The following is a 20,460-nucleotide window of genomic DNA, read 5'->3' on the forward strand; positions in this document are numbered from 1 at the left end:
CATATCCTTGTGAAGTAAGTGCTTATAATTCTAGAATCTGGTGCAAATATTATCTTTATAGAAAGGAATATTAAATTAAGTAGATTAAGAGTTATATACAGTCTTTGAATTTAATAGTAGATAGCCCATGAAAACAAGAGAGGTTTCAAAGTTTGCAGATAATTTGTGTTAGATGTGTCTGCCTATTGCTAAGACTTATTGTTACTGTCCATTATAAGAAACTTAAAAAAATTACTAATAAGTTTCAAAAACTTTAAGGGGTTCAATGATAGTTTTTCAAGCTGCGTACCTGCTGCTGCATTTTAGTTTCTTGTTTGTGTACATTTGCCTTTTTTTTTTTTTAACTTTGCCAAACCAATTAGGTTATCTTGAAGAACAGAGCAATGAGATCAGGAAAAACGTTTCTTGGCAAAATTAGACAATTCTGAACATTTGTGAACATCATCCATTTTGTGCACTTCAATGAGGAAGGGTTCCTATCCAGAAAATAATGAGTGTGCAATTAATGGTTATCTCATAACATATGCACAAAAGGGATTAGAAAAAAGCTGGCCAAACTTCTGAATACTTTCTGTCCAAACTTGGATTACTTGAACTTGTAACTTAATCATGCTCTTATAACACAGCTTTTTGTTGTTGTTGTTGTTATTTTCAAGTCTGTTCATTTCCTCATTGAATGGTCATGGGAAGTGACTCTTCTGGTAATTCTTTGCAGTGTTCAGATCTTAGTGAGCCTAATGCATGAATCACAGTTGTGTCATCTCTTCTTCACAAATCAAACAATGCCTTACTATAACCCCAAACCCTAATTGCTGATAATAAAGTGGTTCCAGTTTTGGCTGGGTTCAGCTTTTCATACTGCTGTCCTGCTGCTGGCTTATGATTCTGTCGGGTTGTCTGGCTCCTGCTTCCCTTTCCTCTTGCAGCTGGGTTGGCTTCAGGCTATGATAATTTTGCCTGCAGTTCTTACCTCCTGTTGTTATATCAAGGACAATAATGCTTGAGGCTGAACCTATATCTTAAATCCTTTATTCTGCAGAGCCTTAAGGCACACTCGACTGCTTTAAGAACCAAATAATAGAGTGAAGTTTTTGTAGGTTTCTATGTTTTTTCTAAATCCGGGATATGAAGTTGTGGCAAACACTGATCAGGGTTGCTATAAAGACTGCACAACCTAGATAAAAGTAGATCTGTTTTATAACATAAGAATTTCTAAGCACCCAGCAGAACACCTTTCATATGCACTTTAACTGGTTCTCTTACAGCACTTCTCATTGCAAAGAAAACATTGGTCAATATTATAAGATAAAAATGTGTACACTTCATTTTCTTGCAAGTGCAGGAAGGGAATAGGTAGAAACTGATATGCCATTCACAATTTCTTAACTTTGAAGACAAATTTTCTCAGCACAATTTTTAAAAAAAATGTTCTCACCAACTTCCAACTTAATAATCGTGTGCTGTCCTGGGTTCAGCAGTAGCAGTCATTTTTCCCCTTCTTGGTAGCTGGTGCAGTGCAGTGTTTTGACTTTCAGCTTGGGAACAGAGCTGATAGCAATGTGTGCAATCAATTGAACTGTGCGCTACTTCAGCATTTCACATTTGGAATCATACCCACTCAGGTATTCAAGTAATGTGTGTTACATAAAACCAAAACCAATAGAGTCAGAATCTATATTCTTTTCTATATCCTATTTGATGTACCAGATCATTAAAAGCTTTGTAAGTTTTAAGTGAAGTATATACTGATATTTATAAGAATCACAGCTTTCTGGCATTGCTTGTCCACTGTGTCCATTGTCATTTTGTCTGACCCTCTCTTTTGTTCCTGTGCTAGGGAGAGGAGAATATTTACAAAATGTTTTACTTCTATAAATTCCTGCAAAACAGTAAGTTTGGTCATTAGCAAAGTTTCAATAGAAATAAATCAAAGCACTTGTATGATTAATGCTAAAAGTGGTTAAGTACATTGATATACTAAAAGCCTAAAAGCATTCTAACTCTTTGCTGCTTTATTTACCTGCAGATTGAAAAGTATTTTATATTCACATTGAGCTGACTTTTCCTGCTTTGATTTTATCATAGAATGATTTGGGTTGGAAGGGACTTTAAAGATCATCCAGTTCCAGACCCCTGCCGTGGGCAGGGAAACCTCCCACTAGACCAGGTTGCTCAAAGCCCTATAATAACATTATCTCCTACTTCAGTATCAGTAATACAGCCACGTGCTGAGCAACTGATACAGACTTTTAAATATAGTCCTTTCAGTATTGTAGAAGGAAACTATGTAAAGAAAAAGCTATTTTGTCACTTGACTACAAAGGTAAAAGGGTATGTATGTTTATGTTATGAAGTAGATCACCTCCATCCCTGGGAAAGTGATGGAACACCTTATCCTTGGTGCCATCTTAAGGCATATCAAGGATAAGAGGGTTATGAGGGGCAGTCAACATGGCGTCACCAGGGGGAAATCATGTTTGACCAATCTCTTAGCCTTTTATGAGGAAATAACACAGTGGATGGATGATGGCAGAGCAGTGGATGTGGTCTACCTTGACTTCAGCAAAGCATTTGACACAGTCTCCCACAGCATCCTCACAGCTAAATTGAGGAAGTGTGGTCTGGATGATCAGGTAGTGAGGTGGACTGTGAACTGGCTGAAGGAGAGAAGCCAGAGAGTTGTAGTCTATGAGGCAGAGTCTAGTTGGAGGCCTGAAACTAGTGGAGTGCCTCAAGGGTCAGTACTGGGACCGGTATTATTTAATATATTCATCAAGGATTTAGATGAGGGAATTGAGTGTACTATCAGCAAGTTTGCTGATGACCCGAAACTGGGAGGAGTGGCTGACACGCCAGAAGGCTGTGCTGCCATCCAGCGAGACCTGGACAGGCTGGAGAGTTGGGCAGGGAATAACTTGATGAAATCTAACAAGGGAAAGTGTAGAGTCCTGCGTCTGGGCAGGAACAACCCCAGGTTCCAGTATAGGTTGGGGAACGACCTGTTAGAGAGCAGTGTAGGGGAGAGGGACCTGGGGGTCCTAGTGGACCACAGGATGACCATGAGCCAACACTGTGCCCTTGTGGCCAAGAAGGCCAATGGCATCCTGGGGTGTATTAGAAGGGGGGTGGTTAGTAGGTCGAGAGAGGTCCTCCTTCCCCTCTACTCTGCCCTGGTGAGACCGCATCTGGAATATTGTGTCCAGTTCTGGGCCCCTCAGTTCAAGAAGGACGGGGACCTGCTGGAGAGAGTCCAGCGCAGGGCAACAAAGATGATTAAGGGAGTGGAGCATCTCCCTTATGAGGAAAGACTGAGGGAGCTGGGTCTCTATAGTTTGGAGGAGACTGAGGGGTGACCTTATAAGTGTCTATAAATATATAAAGGGGGAGTGTCACGAGGATGGAGCCAGGCTCTACTCAGTGGCAAACAATGACAGGACAAGGGGTAATGGGTACAAACTGGAACACAAGAGGTTCCACTTAAACTTGAGAAGAAACTTCTTCTCAGTGAGGGTGACGGAACACTGGAACAGGCTGCCCAGGGAGGTTGTGGAGTCTCCTTCCCTGGAGACATTCAAAACCCGCCTGGACACATTCCTGTGTAACATTATCTGGGTGTTCCTGCTCTGGCAGGGGGATTGGACTACATGATCTTTCGAGGTCCCTTCCAATCTCTAGCATACTGTGATACTGTGTGACCCCATGTGAATAGTTTATATAGATATAGTTGCTGCCACTTAGATACAGTTGCTCCCACTTTAAGCATTGTAAAACATGGCATATGCAATCTTGTTCATAAAGTTAAATTATTCTCTTCTGTTTTATACAGAGAAACACAATCATTGCAAGATTAAAGCTTCATTTTTCTCTTTGTTGTAATTAATGGGAAATCACATGTTGACCTCAGCAGAGTACTAACGTCAGTGTGTGACTTTTCCAAAGTCACTCTGGAGGTCTGTGAAATAAAGCCTGTACTATTCCTACGTGCTTTCTGGGAGCTTCCTACACAGTTGCTACTTACTCTCCAGGACTAGTAACCACTTTCCCAACTATTGATCAATAACTGTTGATAAAAATTCCCACGTGCAACATGTCCCAAATGTCTTTTGTGTTGAGCGATAGAAACAAGTTTCACATTTCTATTTGATTTATAATAAGTGTTAAAAAAGTTAGAAAGTACCTGATGTTTTAACATGAAAAAAAAAAATAATAAAAAAATAAGGCTCCCTTTCTTATAAATTCATAGCTCCAAGGCCCTTTGGAGGTTCCTGAGTTTCACAGTTAAGGTACTACAGAAGCCAATCTTTATTTGAGAGATAAAAACATATGTTTATCTCACCTTCTAATCTTGTTCTCCTGGCTCCAGCAATACACCCTCTGCTGCCAAGCAATCTGAATGTACATCTGCCTCCAAGGTATATCTGACTCCAAAACTATAAGGAAAGTGGCCAGCTGTGATGACATATAAAGACTGAACCAAAAATACTTGGAGAAAGTGAGGAAGAAGCAATATCTCAATGACGCTTTTGCAACACATCATCTGTGAGGGGCCAACACAGAAAGTCTGGCTGCTAATCAGGGATGGATATAAGCCATAAAGTTCAGCTACAATGCAAACTTTCCTGAAGCCTGAGGACATTTGGCTTCATGCATTCAGTAAATAGAGAAGGGCTAGCGCTAAGTGTAAGTAAGTGTTTCAGCTTGTATAAATTATGGAGATGTTCTGGTGCAGTTTTCTTCATGTTCATGTCCATTATTACTGTTGATTGAGGACACAGCAGGAAATAATTGCAGATTGAATACTACTGGGGCCAGTTTTCACAAACCTACTTGATCTGTTTTACAGGTTTGCTCTTAGGGATACATTTTTTTTGGTTCAAAGAGAGAATGAGTTGTAGAAGGAGTTAGATTGCCCTTTCCCTGTGGAGTTACTGGGCCTGCCGGCTGTGGGCTTTCTACTTGGACAAGCAGTAAAGGGAGAGTCATAGATGAAATTAGGAGTTTGCAACCCAGATGGAGAAGCTACGGAGAGAAGTGGGATGCAAGGAGCTGAGCCTTGGCACAAAGACATGACTTCCTAAGGACCAGAAGGGAATTACTGAATTTTCTGTTACCCAATGTTTTATTCAAAAGCCCCAATAGTGAGGACCTTCCCAGCAGACAGAGTGGGCAGGGAAGTGACAGAGAAATCGAATAAAACTCCCTGGTTTTTAACATTGCATTCTGCCTATTCATTTTTATTTTTCTGTACTTGAAAGTTAAAGATGTCTATTTACATTCTAATGAAAATGTAATAGATTTTAGGCAGATCTGTCTCAAAACTTGGAGCCACATACAAGTATAGACTCACATGAGATGTCCTCATGATAGGATAAAGATAAAAACAAAGTGCTCATTTGCTTACTGAGCTATACGCTTTGCTCTGGAAATTTTTTATTTTTTTCTTTTTTTTCCAGTTTGGCATTTATGCCAAACAATCTTCATTCAGCTGGCATGGACCTGGGAAAGAAAAAAGTTTATTTCATCTTTTGCTTTCGCTGACATTCTTTATATGTGGAGTTTTTTTCCAACTCATATACAGACTACCTGGGTGAACTTAGGTTTTAGGACAAGTGTGGGAGCTGCTCTAACTCTCCCTAGTCTCCAGTGACAAAATAATCTTTCATGAAAAGAACAACCTGGGAACAACAAATCTGACTCTTCACCCCTCTAACCCCCCTCAATGTTTAATTCAAAGCTGGAGGACTACACGTGCAGCAGATGTGTTTGTCTGCATTATATAAATCCACACTCCCAAGCCTGGGCTGATTATGTGTCACCTTTATGTCCAGAAAATGCCAGGACCCACAGGGAAACTTGTTTCCAATTATTTGCCTTGTCACTGTCAGGCAGCTGATTCCTGGAGCTCAAATATATCGTTGAACCTTCTGTCTCAGCTCTCTGATCATTCAGACCCCCTACCATTTGGTTCAGTGTGAAGTACCATACACTTCAGATATACAGCCTAATGGCTTGGTTGCAAAACCTGGCAGTGTTTCTCCCTAAGGTACGTGTGCAAAGATTATAAATATTTTGTGCTCAGGAAAGCTGAATGAGAAAGAGTATTTGTGGAGGTCTCAGAAGCAAATTAACCCACATCTAGAAAGCCACAGTGGTGGAATGCTTCCATTTGCAGAGTGGTTTAAAATGCTTTGTTGAGCTGTGCAGCCTTGAGAAAGCCAGAGTGCAGTTAGATGAACAGCACAAATGGAGAGTAGGAACCATGCTGGCTCTACAAAAATTAGTTAAGATACAGAATAGCTTCCTCCAGTCTTTGTTGTCCACAGGAGGGCTATGGTATTGTCTGCCTTAGCTAGTATAAAGGAAGGGCAAGAATGCTGCACATGTCGATCAGGCTGGTGGTTGTAAAAGTTCAATGGCTGAGGAAATCTCTGCAGAAAAGTTTTAATTTCTTTGGTCTTTCAATTAGGCCAGGCCCAGTGATCCAGCAAGTGGGTCTGTGGTTTGTTGTGCTTTAACTCCAGACATTAAGTAAGCCCCGCATAGCTGCTTACTGGCTCTCTCCTGGTGGGATGGGGGAGAGAATCAGAAAAGTGAGAAAACTGGTGGGTTGAGACAGTTCAATTGGTAAAGCAAAAGCCACGTGCACAAGCAAAGTAAAGCAAGGAATTAATTCACCACTTCCCATCATCAGGCACGTGTTCAGCCATCTCCAAGAAAGAAGGGCTCCAACGTGCATAACAGTTACTTGGGAAGACAAATGCCATCACTCCGAATTTTCCCCCTTCTTTCTCCTTTCCCCAGCTCTATATGCTGAGTATGACATCATGTGGTCTGGAATATCCCTTGGGTAACTGGGGTCAGCCATCCTGGCTGTGTCCCCTCCCAACTTCTTGTGCACCCCCAGCCCACTTGTTGGTGTGGTGAGAGGCAGAAAACCTAAGCGCTGCTCAGCAGTAACTAAAACATCCCTGGGTTATCAACACTGCTCCCAGCACAAATCCGAAGCATAGCCACATAGTAGCTACTGTGAAGAAAATTAACTCTATCCCAGCCAAAATCATTGCAGTCTTTAAAGAACCTTGTACAGAAATGCCTTTTAAACAGTTTAGGGTTTGGGTGTTTTTGTGTGCGATTTTTAATGTAGGTTGAAAATTCTTTCATTTCTGTGTCCCTAACTACTGTTTTCAATTGATATTTGAAATGATCTAGGTCTGTCTTCAAGATCTCACGGTTTCATGGAAGAACTTGCCATCTCAGTCTCTTCTGCAGATTCTTCATTTTGTTTGGGTTTTGCTTTCTCCCCTCTCTTTTGCCTCTCCTTCACTCTTCCCCCCTTTCTCCCCCAGAGTTTTTGTTCCTGTTTTGTGGTTTGTTTTTGGGTTTTTTTTCCTTGTTGTTTGGGTTTTGGTTTGGTTTGTTTGTTGTTTTTTTTCTCCCATTAGAATAGCCACTGAGACCTTCTAAAATCTAAGTTTCCACCATGTCCTTGTCTTCTAAACGTACCTGTCTGTATCTGTTCAATGGATTCTATAGTTTCTGCTCCTTTCCTAGAGCATCTTTCACCATTTTTAGCTCCCACAGCTTCTTCTCTGTCAAAAAGGTAACGGCAATATCCTGGAATATGAAAGTAGATTTCTACCCCTCCACTGCCCTTTTTCCACCTTTTAAGAATGTAGATCCCAGCTTGAAGCAGCTTCTTTTGAGGCATATAGGGGGCTCATATTACAGCTGACTTACTATCTGTATGCCAATATTGAGATGATTTTAATATAAAGTCACAGAACATCCTATGGTCTGCATTCATGGAAATCTTCAGTTCTGTCATCAGTGTTGTCTACATACCATGGTAAGTACCGAGATTTGTACTATTGATTCAATCCTTCCTAAGTCTATCTACTAGTGTCTTCAGTCAAATAGCTTTACTGGGTTTACCTTAGGCATCTACAATAGAATAACTTCAGATGCTGCAAGATTTACACTTTCTGTGCTACAAGAGTATGCCTGCCCATCTTCTCTCTCCCCCACTAGCAACTCAACTTCTGATTCTGACCCTACTTCATGGGTATACTGAACCTTAAAATTTACTGTAATAAGCAAAAAGAACATTGATTTTTTTTTTTTTTTATTTTTTTGGTACTATTGTACTTATTTTCACCTTGTCTGTATTTAATTTTGTGAGCAAAACAACTGGTCATGTCAGGAAACTAAGCTTGTTTGTTCTGTTTCAGATGCAGGCTATCGTGTCCAGAAGAATGGAAGTGGGTGCAGCAGTCCTGCCAGCTGTCCTGTTAAGAAGCTTTTCCATTACTTAAAGGAGAAAGCCATCAGTCCTGAGTAGGCCTCATATGTATATGTTAGTCATTGCCAGATGAAGCTGTTATACCATCTGTTCTTCTTTCTTATGACTGCAAATCTTTTTAAGACCCTTCCTCAGGATGACACAGGCAATGAAGATACTTATAAATGCACAAATTATTGTATAGCTTACTGAGCATGGATATGATAGATCAAATTCAAATCCAGTAAATGGTTGATACTATACTTCTGAGACATGATTTTTCCGGCCTAATTTAGATACCTACTTTAGAATTAGATCAATTGCACCCCAAGGTGCCCTCTATGAATTATAAAAAGAGGCTACATTGAGTACTTTTAGACATCTGTGCTGTCAGCTCTAAAGCTAGGCAAGATGAATACCATCCATAAGGCCTAAGAGTAGTAGCACTGCCTGCAAGGAGGAAAAGCAAGTTTATATCTGGTTCATTCTTTCTTCAGTATCTCACTGAAGCACGGAGGGCCTGCAAAAATCTGGTTTTGGGCTGCTCCAAATAAGCCATTTCCTCACAGCCCTGCTCTCCTAACTCCTCTTCCACACATTTTTCCCTAACTTTCAAAGATGGAGAAGTTTCTGTGCTTCACCATAGCCAAAGAATATGTGGATATGAGTGTTCATCCTGTCACACAATATCGCTCTTGCAGCTCCATAAAGATGTTCAGTTAGATTGACCCAACATGGGGTACAACCTCAAAAAAGAAGACAAGGATCAGCCCTTTTATTACATTAGAAGATCTAATATTCTGCAGTAAGTGCGGCACAGAAAGAAATTACCGTGCTAACCATGAGAAATTTTACATGTACAGTTAATTCTATGAAGTTAGTAGACTATTGGACCAATATGGATTGCTATACAGATAATCAAGCCAACACATGAGTATTTGTAGGAAGATAATGTAAGTCAAACACTGAATCTATAGAAAAGGAAAAATCTCCCGAGTTCAAGTCAAGTCTTCTGTGTTGTAACCATATTTCTCTTATTTTCATCTTCACACAAGGCTATGAGCAGCTTAGAGCATATACTGCAATTATTACAATACCCCAAAGTATGTCTGGTGTATGAAAATTTACATGTAAGTGATTCAAACTAGAAACAGGACAGATGGCATCTGTACTGACACTGTATTCTGGGAGCCTTAATTCCTCACATTCATGGGGGCCGTAGTGATTCCTGCTAAGTCAAAATACTATCTTCTTACTTCATGGCCTCATTCTCGTGTTCTCAAATTTCCCACTTTTGGTTGTTATCACACTTCTGAGATTTTGCTCATATTATGCACAAACATTTCTTTGGAGGTCCTATTGACTATGATAGCCCAAGGGCCTAGTTAGGTCAAAAGGCTTACGAAAGACAACAATATAAAGGTGCAACTTTACATTTGAAGGTGGTAATAAATTTAAGTAGGTTTGATGACAATTTCTTTTTACTAATTCCTAACTGAGTGCAAATATGTTCTTCCTTTACCAGTATTATTCATGTATTCTCTTCCCTTGTTATTTCCTTTATCATTATTATCATTGGTTAGAGTAGTGATCTGTACCTTAGTTACTAAACTGTTCTTATCTCAACCCGTGGGAGTTGCATTCTTTTCGATTCTCCTCTCCGTCCCTCCGAGAGCAGGGGGAGGGCAAGAAAGGGGGGGAAGTGAGCGAACGAATTACCTGACTGGGTTTAAACCACGACAGTTTGATGACAATTTCTTTTTACTAATTCCTAACTGAGTGCAAATATGTTCTTCCTTTACCAGTATTATTCAGTTTCCCGTAATTTTAGATGTACAAGTTCAAGGCATTGTTTTCAACTAGCTTGGTCTTGAATTCACACAGCTATTAATCAGTTTAATATGCTTTCCGTCACTAATTTGAAAAGCACATAAGGAAGAAGTCTGTGCAGTACAGATATGACAATTAGGGAAACAATCCCTTTTTTAAAAATTTGATTGGGTAGTACAAATCTTACCAGTAACTTTGTCTCCTTGTACTAAAGAAGAGTAAGTGAGACAGTTGTTCTCATGCCAACAACTTTTGGTGCCAGAGGTAGAGATAGAAATATGTTGCCTCTGGAGGTTCAAGAGTATTTAATAATCCTCCTACTCCACAGTTATTTTCCATTATTGGTCCCTCTTCTCTCTTCCTTGTTATCGTCTAGTAAACAGGCAAGTGTGCAGAAGCAATATATAAAACTTAAAAAAACAACATGTCCATAAAGAACTGGTTGTCTGTCTGAAAAAGAAAAATAGAAAATGAAACGTGCAACAAAACTCCAAAAGGGAACAACTTTGACTCAAATTGTGTCATGCTGAGGTGCAATATAACATTCTACATTATACATCACATTAAGTTCTGACTTCAGTTAAAATTTTAATGCATTTTTACATATTTGTGTTTGATTTCTCTCACTGCATGTGCTTTAGAAGTGGTAAGATTAAAAAAAAAAAACACAAACAAACAAAAAAAAAATCAAAAAAAACAAAAAGCCCCTAAGAGTTTAAAAACGGGAACTGGGTGGGGGGAAGCTTCTGATCAAAGGAATTTGCCTTCTTCAAGAAATTAAAACAAACCAACCAAACAACCAAACAAAACCCTCACCTTCCCCCCAGATTACAATGACAGATATTGTCCAAGTTCAGGATCTGTAACTAGATTGACTAAACACATTTTTTACATCTTTTACCTTGCCTATCTCAATGCAAGTGCAAGGTAGTCTACAGTTGACCCTAGAGACTTGTAATGTTAAAAGACTATAGAACAGTGTCGTGGTTTAAACCCAGTCAGGCAACTTGTTCACTCACTCCCAGTGAGTGGGCTGACAACAATAGAGGGCCCCCCCCACCGGGGCTCTCCCCTTCCCTGCTCCCGGAGGAACGGGAAGGAGGATCGAAAGAGTGCAACTCCCACAGGTTGAGACAAGAACAGTCCAGCAACCAATGTACAACACAAATCACCACCGCTACCACCAACGACAACAATGATAAGAGAAAATAACAGTTGCCAGTTGCTCTGCTTCCACTGCTTCAACCACCCCCACAGGGCATTTGCCACCATCCATGAGTCAGTATAGAGGTAAAGTACTGGCCACTTTTCTCGTTCAGCAATGTCCAGGGCCAGCTGGATGGCTTTCACCTCGGCAAACTGACTCGATTCACCCTCTCCTTCAGGAGTTTCTGCAACTTGTTGTCCAGGACTCCATACAGCTGCCTTCCATCTCCGGTGCTTTCTGATCATGCAGGATTAATCCAATGGCACTACGTGCTCAGAACAGGGTTGTGCCACCAGCAGTTTGAAGCCTACCAAACTGTACCCTGGTAGTCAAGCAACAGCCTCTGTTTTCGCAACAAGCCGAAGAGGCCCCATTTCCGAAAACCAACAAAATAGAACCGGAGTCCTATTCCATTATTCCTAGCTGCAGCATGCAGGTGGCCGGCCTGCTTTGAACACTCTAATTTTCTCAAACTAAATGCTTCATGCCCCACGTTGGGCACCAAAAAGAGCTGTCGTGGTTTAAACCCAGTCAGGTAACTTGTTCACTCACTCCCAGTGAGTGGTGCTGGGCTGACAACAACCGAGCCAACCCCCCCCCCCCCCAGGGCTCTCCCCTTCCCCGCTCCCTGAGGAACGAGGAGGAGGATCAAAAGAGTGCAACTCCCACAGGTTGAGACAAGAACAGTCCAGCAACCAAGGTACAACACAAATCACCACCGCTACCACCACCGACAACAATGGTAAGAGAAAATAACAAGGGAAGAGAATACAATACCACCAGCCAAGAAAACGAGTTCCACCCGGAAGCCTGTGTCCTTCTGGGTAACTCCCAGTTACCCCCCACCCCGGGCATGACGTGCTGTGGTATGGAATACCTCCCTGGCTAGCCCGGGTCAGGCGCCCCATCTCTGCTTCCTCACAGCTTCCCCTCCTCCCTGGCAGAGCATGAGCCTCACAAAGTCCTTGGTCAGGGTAAACATCACTTAGCAACAACCAAAAACATCGGCTTCACCAGCACTGTTCCCAGGCTGGAAGTCAAAACACAGCACTGCACCAGCTACCACGAAGGAGAAACATGACTGCTACTGCTGAACCCAGGACAAACAGACATTGTTTAAATAAGCACACTCATGCATAAACAATGCATGGCATGGAAAGGGTGAGACAAAACCGCAAGAATTTGTAAAAGCTGTTGGCCATAAAGTTAACACAGTAATAGTAACATGTATAGAACAGACTTTCAGGTCCTGAATTATTTCTACCAAAGTTACTTAGTATGTTTTAATAAGATAAAGGAGTTTTATGTATAATTATACTTACGGATGCAATTGTGTACTATTGTACAAGCTACTCAGACCAAGATCCAGATGGAAGAACTATATTATTATTGTGGCTTAAAAAGTTACTGTATATCAGCTGAGCTGTGATAATTGCCTGTATCAGTGCTCCTGACTTAAGAAAATACTAGGTAATGTGATTTAGGTTGGTCCACTCTTAAAGTTTCTGAGATGCTATCCTCACTGTTAGACAACTGCTGTGAATTTTTTCCATTTCCCTAGGACATGTGTTAGACCAATAACGAGACGGTTGATAATGTTAAATCAATAGTAGGACAATAATGGAGTCCAAGATTTATCTGATCTAACTTTGGTATTTCGCAGTATAAACATCTACCTCTGTCCAGTCATCAGTAAGTTCCTCTTACTGTTATCAGAGAAAAATGGACTCATCTAGGATGAAATTCTAAAGCAGATATCTAAAATGGGCTGAATTAACAGATTTAGAGGTATAGCACTCATAAATTTATTGAAAGTTAGTGGATTTGAACAAGATCTGTCATTTTCATGCTCCATATGTGGCTAGAAATTATCATTGAATTTAAATAGCCTGGTATATTTTATATCACATTAGCATATTTGTAGGCCATCACCCAGAGTAGAAAGAATGCTGGACTTAAATACCTCGTACATATTTTGTGTTCAGAACATTCTTCCTCAAATTTATAAATCAGTACAAAATATTAAAGCAGTATACCACTTCTTGAAGAAGTGAATGAGGCATTTCTTTCTGGATATGTGATGTAAACTACACTTCCTACCAAGATCTTCTATTTTATCAAGATGACCTAAGGATTTAGAATATGTGATAGTGGGTTTTTATGATAAGCATACATGGTTTTATTTTTAGCAAAAGCTATTCTACTAGCAAAAAATTGCTGCTTATCACTAAATTCCATAAGGCTGTGCAACCCACTGCCCTGGCCAAAGACAGGATGAATACACATTAACCATATTTGACAGAAGTTTAGCCAGCCCTGTGTCCTGGGTTCAGCAGTAGCAGTCATTTTTTTCTCCTTAAAGCCAATAGAAAGGGGAATTCCACAGTTTTCCTAAATAAACTGTTCCAATGTTTAACTATCCATACAGTAAAAACTTCTTCCTAATGGCTAACTTAAAACCCATTTGCTGAAATTTAAGTCCATTATTTATTGGTGTATCCTCAGCACATGATAGGAGTATATATCTTCCCATTTGACAACACTCTATTACATATTTATTCAACATATGAGACATATCATGTCTACTCTAAACATTCTCGTTGCAACTGTTAGCTGTCTAGTTGGAAAGTAACGTGTTGTGTGCATCTGTATATGTTGCAATGGGGTCAATGAAATTCTTTGCTGCTTGGGATTCAGGTATTCTACAGCTAGTTACATATTGCCCATCTGAGTATTAGTTCCTTGAATCCTACTCCCATGAAGATGTCTCTCAACGTGCAATACATTAGCATATAGCACACAAACGTGAGTCCAAGTAGATTAATGTTTTGTATTAAGTTTTGAAGGGGCCTATCTGGTGATGTTCTTTTCACATCACTGACTTCAGAAGTGCTATAAAACATCATTCAATTTTTTTGGCATCACTCTAGTCTTACATTAAGACATAAAATATCAAAGAAAACTTGACTGCTTTGAACAGGGCTTTGAGAAACCTGATCTAGTGTGAGGCGTACCTGCCCACAGCAGAGGGGTTGGAAGTAGGTGATCTTTACAGTCCCTTGTAATCCAAACCATTCTGTGATTTTATGATTTTATCAACTACTCTGATATAACCTAATTGGAGCTAATTATCAATTCAGCTATGCCACTGCAAGAATATTAATACTAATGGAGCTTCACGAGCAAGCTGAATTATGCCCAGGCTGCGTTTTTCTTAGGAATTATAGTTCATGGTGAAAGACAAAATTTCAAGGCTATCTTTCTCAGCTGGGTGCACTATAAAGCATTATAAATGAAGCCATAGCTTTAACTGAGCTGAATTCAGAAAACATGCTCATGTGTTGTGAATTATGATCTTTTCTTCCTCCTTTGACTGATACATATCCTTGGATGGACGCAACTGTCTCAGGTGTGTTAGGGATAATGTGTTTAAGTGCTACCACCTGTAAAGACAAAAAAAGAAGTACAACACCATTTCTTATCCCATATATAAAGTCTCCAAAACTTTATACTAAATGTGAAGCCAACATTTTATTCCCTGACCGCTTTACAGTTCATTAGCAGCAGCATTCAAAGCCATCTGACAGTTGGCCAGAACACTGATCTAAACTAAAAGATAATGAGGCTAGAAAATATCTGAGAGGAGTATAAGTGATCTAGGGTATCATCAGATTTTACAAAGAAAAACTGCAAATGCCGAATGGATCTTTTTTTTTAATAGAACGCCTCTTCAATGCTGCTGTGTGGCACAGCAGAATGAACCCATGTTTAAAAAACCCAGTGTTAAAAAAACAAAGGCAAGCAACTGTTGTGACAAAAAAATCAAACAAACAACAAACCAAAACAAAACAACCCAGGCTTCTTTCAGGTCCTTTATGTAGTACTCACATGAACCAAGGCTGGGAGATAATCCTTTGGCCAGCCATGTCTAAGTGGCCACATTCAGTGTTTCCTTGTTACATGGCGTTTAAGACAGAGAAGTGCTGATTATCTTCCCGGTTTCTTGCTTCAAAATAACTTTGCAAGTAGAATCCAAAGCACTAGGTGGCAGGGGACGTGAGCTGTTTTCCAGGAGATGAAGCAGCTAGGTAAATGATGTCACTAAACAGGTATCCATGTATATTTCCTGGGGAATTTTGTATACCGACTGCACTTCAGTGTAGCTTAACAAACTAATCGCATGGATTTGGCCACAAACAGTATAGTTATCAGTCATGGTCATGTATTCACATAAACAAATCATTCCACAGAGCTGTGGCTTTTGCAAACAAGCATTCTTTACTTAGTGAATGTTCATCAGTATAGGACCCTTCTTCTGAAAACTTGTTGAAACTAATCACAGTGGTAGATATGATGTTTCCCACTTCAGTGACCTTAGAAAGATTGCAAGTTTAGGGAAAAAACATGAACTATAGCAGCTCACTTAAGGTCAGCCTACCACTATCTCACCCATACAGATATCTGCTTTTCCTACAGATACACTTAGGAATCCTATTAAATAAAAACCTGCCTTTCCTATTAAATAAAAAATAAAACTTATGTTGATGAGAGAGTGAAAAATTACACAGATTTCATGAGGAAGGATGAAGAGAAGGGAGCAGAACAAACAAGATGCTGATGGGAGCACCATTAAAGATCTCAGTATGGGAAAAGCTTCTAAATGTAAGATGCAACCATGCTGGAGTTTAAATTGGATCAGTTAATAAAAACTGACTTTCACGTAAATAAAACCATCAACCTTTTAATTTTATTCTCCAATTGCTTTTAACCTTGGAGAAAATATAATTTCTCTGAGCCCTTGTTTTCCTTCCTATTCAAACACAACAAAATCATTCAGGAAAGGCCAGCTTATGTAAAGCAATAGGGAAGCACCAGCTATCCTTTTCTGAATGGAGTTCTGTATAGGTAGTTAATGACTATTAGATACACCCTACTTCAAATGTCACAGTGGTAGCTAGGGGAACCCTGGCCAGTAAATATTTCTGCAACAAGACCTGGCAGCAGTACAGACTTTAACCTAACATTATACCCTGTGTTTGCTGATGGTCAGGTGGATGTTTCAACAGCACCTGTCTAGCTTGCTAGAAATGAGACTTCTTCCCCACTCTGTTAATTTGGGAATACCTGAGCTGTCAGAAATGAAGCCAGTTAACAATCTAAAGGGGAATTGCTCCAAAGGATTGAAAATACAGGCCAGAAACTACATGCAGTCACTATTGTTGTGCTTGGGAGTCTAACAAGCAGTTACTTGTTCTTACAGTCCTTCTCATTTACAGATTCAAAGTGGTCTACAAGAAGATTTCTGGTACTCTCATTTTAAAAATGGTGGGCACAAGGGAAAAAATGTGTGTGTAGAAGCAGAGCCAGAAATTAAAACTAAATTTTCCTGTAGGCTCCACAATTCTCTTGCCCTTAACTACCACTAAAGATGTACCACCGTTTAAGTCTGTAGTGAAATGAGTGATTTAGGGTCACTTGATGATTGGCTTTTGTTATTAGTAAATTTTCATCCTTGCTACAACCTGAGTCGGTAATTACTAGAAACAAAACTATTAACAATGCTACTGTTCCACTTGGGCTATGATGAAGGCAGGGAATGTTCTGAGGCTGTCAGTGGATGACTGATTTTCCCTGGTTTTGCTTCCCACCTTAGACAGTTGTCAGGAGTCCCTGCTATCACCAGTGCCTGCATCCTTAGCTATGGTCAAGGGACGTTTCACCACCCAGCTTGTTACACAAAGGCCAAGGCTTGATGGGGATTCCTTAGATCGTAGTAGCCCAGCCAATGGGGATGGATGCACCGCCACAAAGCCTAAAACACAAAATGTTGAGTTATCTCCACATATGGTTATATACGTGCTAGGGAATCGGGAAAGGGAGTTTTAGTTTTGATACAAAAGGCATGTAGGTGCTCTGGCCTGTTTTTTTTTTAATACCTTCCAGTAATCTTGTAATTTTGCTAGAGGTAGGTGAAAATGTGTCTCAAAAGGTTGTACACTGTACTATTTCGTTGCTTGAGTTATTGCTTTTAAATTGGGTGCTAAGTTTCCCCTGACTGCCGAGAACTACAGGGCATCTGGAACAGTCATGATCTTTGGCAGCTCCTGAAAAGTGTGGGCTTTCATATCCGCTTACTGTGTTGAGGAAGGAGTTTGATGAACTGGACATGTTGGATAAGATTTTTTTTTTCCCAAACAGAAGTTTTTCTTTTAAGTACAAAACAGAAATCTGGTCATTATATTCAAACCTGACATTTGGATGAGAGTCTATTATTCATATCTATCTTTTCAGCAGGAATTCATGGTTAAAAAGTTATCAGTTTTATCCTGAATTGTGGAATGCTCAGTCACACCTTCTGCACTGAAAGCACACGTTAAAAAAAGGACATGTTATACACTGAAGTGATTATATCTCAAACTCATTCAAGAACAACCTGAAACAAATGTATTTGAGTCTGCAGATCTCATCCAAATGTCATAAATCTCAACTCTACACTGACATTTATGCAGCATGATGTTTTCTCTTTTTAAAATAATACTCATTATAGGGAACTAAACACATAGGTCTTACATATTTATGTAGAGGCACATTTATGTACCATTAAAAAAGTTAGTCAATTTGCTTTTTTTATTTTTTATTATTTATTGATCTGTTTCAAGGCATGGAGAAAGCTTTATACAAATATGCTGAGATTAACCAGGTACTTTCTGGGAAGTTTTACAAATTATCCCTGTTGTTTTGTGTGCCTTAAAAAATGAGCTCCTCTGAATAAAAAGTCACAAATATGGGCTATACTAACGTGCCTGCCTTTCACACCAATAATTACTTGGAGGATAACTCCATTGGTGCAGTAATATTCATTATATAGGTCAACTTCAGTTCACTAAACCTGATTTCCAACTCATGGATGATCATAGAATCATAGAATAGTTAGGGGTGGAAAGGACCTTAAGATCATCTAGTTTCAATCCCCCTGACATAGGCAGGGACACCTCACACTAAAACATGTCACCCAAGGCTCTGTCCAACCTGGGTTTGAACACTGCCAGGGATGGAGCATTGACAACTTCCCTGGGCAACCCATTCCAGTGCCTCACCACCCTCACAGTAAAGAACCACACTGGAGAAACAGGAACTGATTTCTATTAATAAAAAAGTTGTGACAATCCTAATTAGAACTGAAGCTGTTTTAAGAACATTTCTAAAAGGAAAACAGCCCTGTATTCTTCAAATATTTTTCATGGACCTTTTTGTTTCATAAAAATGATTCAATATTAGAAAATAATTTTCTTTTCAAAACACTTCACTTTGTTTTTTTTTCTTTGAAACTTGAAAAAACACTGTGAATTAAAAAGCAAAAGATTTGGTTACGTTGCTTTATTTAATTACCTATAGCTTTCTAATTAGCTCTACTTACCTTGAAGAGTACAATGTGATAATTTTTTTTACATGGAAACTTTTCAAAGCAGTAAAAGGTAGTATAATTACTATTCAGTTTTGAATGATTGTGTTCACATTTGCTCCCCTCCCCAAATTTCCACACAGTTTAAAGAAACACGTTCTTCTTTATCATCTGTTACAGTCTGCAGTTTCTGCACAATGTTTATTGAAATAAAATTATAGAATCATAGAATCACAGAATAGTTAGAGTTGGAGAGGACCTTAAGATCATCAAGTTCCAACCCCCCTGCCATGGGCAGGGACACCTCACGCTAAATCATCTCACCCAAGGCCTCGTCCAACATAGTCTTGAACACTACCAGGGATGGAGCATTCACAACCTCCCTGGGCAACCCATTCCAGTGCCTCACCACCCTAAATGGAAAGGATTTCTGCCTTATATCCAGTCTAAACTTCCCTTGTTTAAGTTTTAACCCATTACTCCTTGTCTATCACTACAGTCCCTAATGAAGAGTCCCTCCCCAGCATCCCTATAGGCCCCCTTCAGATACTGGAAGGCTGCTATGAGGTCTCCACACAGCCTTCTCTTCTCCAGGCTGAACAGCCCCAACTTCCTCAGCCTGTCTTCATACGGGAGGTGCTCCAGTCCCCTGATCATCCTCGTGGCCCTTCTCTGGACTTGTTCCAACAGTTCCATGTCCTTTTTATGTTGAGGACACCAGAACTGCACACAATATTCCAGGTGAGGTCTCACGAGAGCAGAGTAAAGGGGCAGGATCACCTCCTTCGACCTGCTGGTCACCCTCCTTTTGATGCAGCCCAGGATACGGTTGGCTTTCGGGGCTGTGAGCGCACACTGCTGGCGTCATGAAATCTCTTACGTCAATGATGTGTTACCTAACCACTTGCTAGTTTTATTTTATTTCTTTCTTTCGTTTTGGAAAGGTGAAAATTCTAATCCTTTATTTTTATTTTTTTTTATTTTGTAAGGGAACAAACAGAGAAATATGAGAATACTTTCTTGTGAGCTCCTAACCTTACCCAAAAGGAGGAGAATGCCAAATCTTCATCAGAGACATTCTTCATTCAAAATATTTTGATTTGTCTAAAGGTCATGAACATGGCCTGGGTAACCTGTATGCTCATCAAGTCCAACTGAGGTCACTGGGATTCTCCTTTAGTGCAAGAGTCAACTCAGGCCCTGCGGGCACTGACCCATTCCATCGTCAAAATACTCTGAGGAGAAACTGAACAGAAGTTTTACAGTTTGAATTTGAAAAAAAAAAATCTGAACTTTTACATATTATCAATTCAACCCTGCTACCCAAAAAAACACTGCATGTTCCAGTGGTCTGTAGATGGAGTCATACTGAGGGGGGTTTGGAAAGCGAAACAGAAAGAGTAAAGTTATGAAAACAATAGCATGTTTTCCCCATTCATTTTGTTCTAAACAGATACTGAATGTACTGCTCTTTTGCAGATTTTCTTCGGGTCACTAAAGTGACTCTCAGCAGCCTTGTTTGCCGGCTGAACTGATCTGTTTTACATCACTTTTAGACAGTGCTATTCCAGTAATGCATTAGACAAAAGAATTGCCACAGAACAGGGGGTCATAACAAATGGCTTTTGAAACATGTCCAGCTAAATGCAAAAATCAAGGGATATTTAAAATAGCACTAAATAAAATGGAAACATTTAAAAATAATCCCCCACAACACTAATTGCAACCATTTGTTTCATAGGA

The sequence above is a fragment of the Pezoporus occidentalis genome, unplaced genomic scaffold, assembly GCF_034315485.1.
Source record: "Pezoporus occidentalis ecotype Australia unplaced genomic scaffold, CSIRO_AGI_Poc_V1 ctg43, whole genome shotgun sequence".
NCBI classification, from domain to species: Eukaryota; Metazoa; Chordata; class Aves; order Psittaciformes; family Psittacidae; genus Pezoporus; species Pezoporus occidentalis.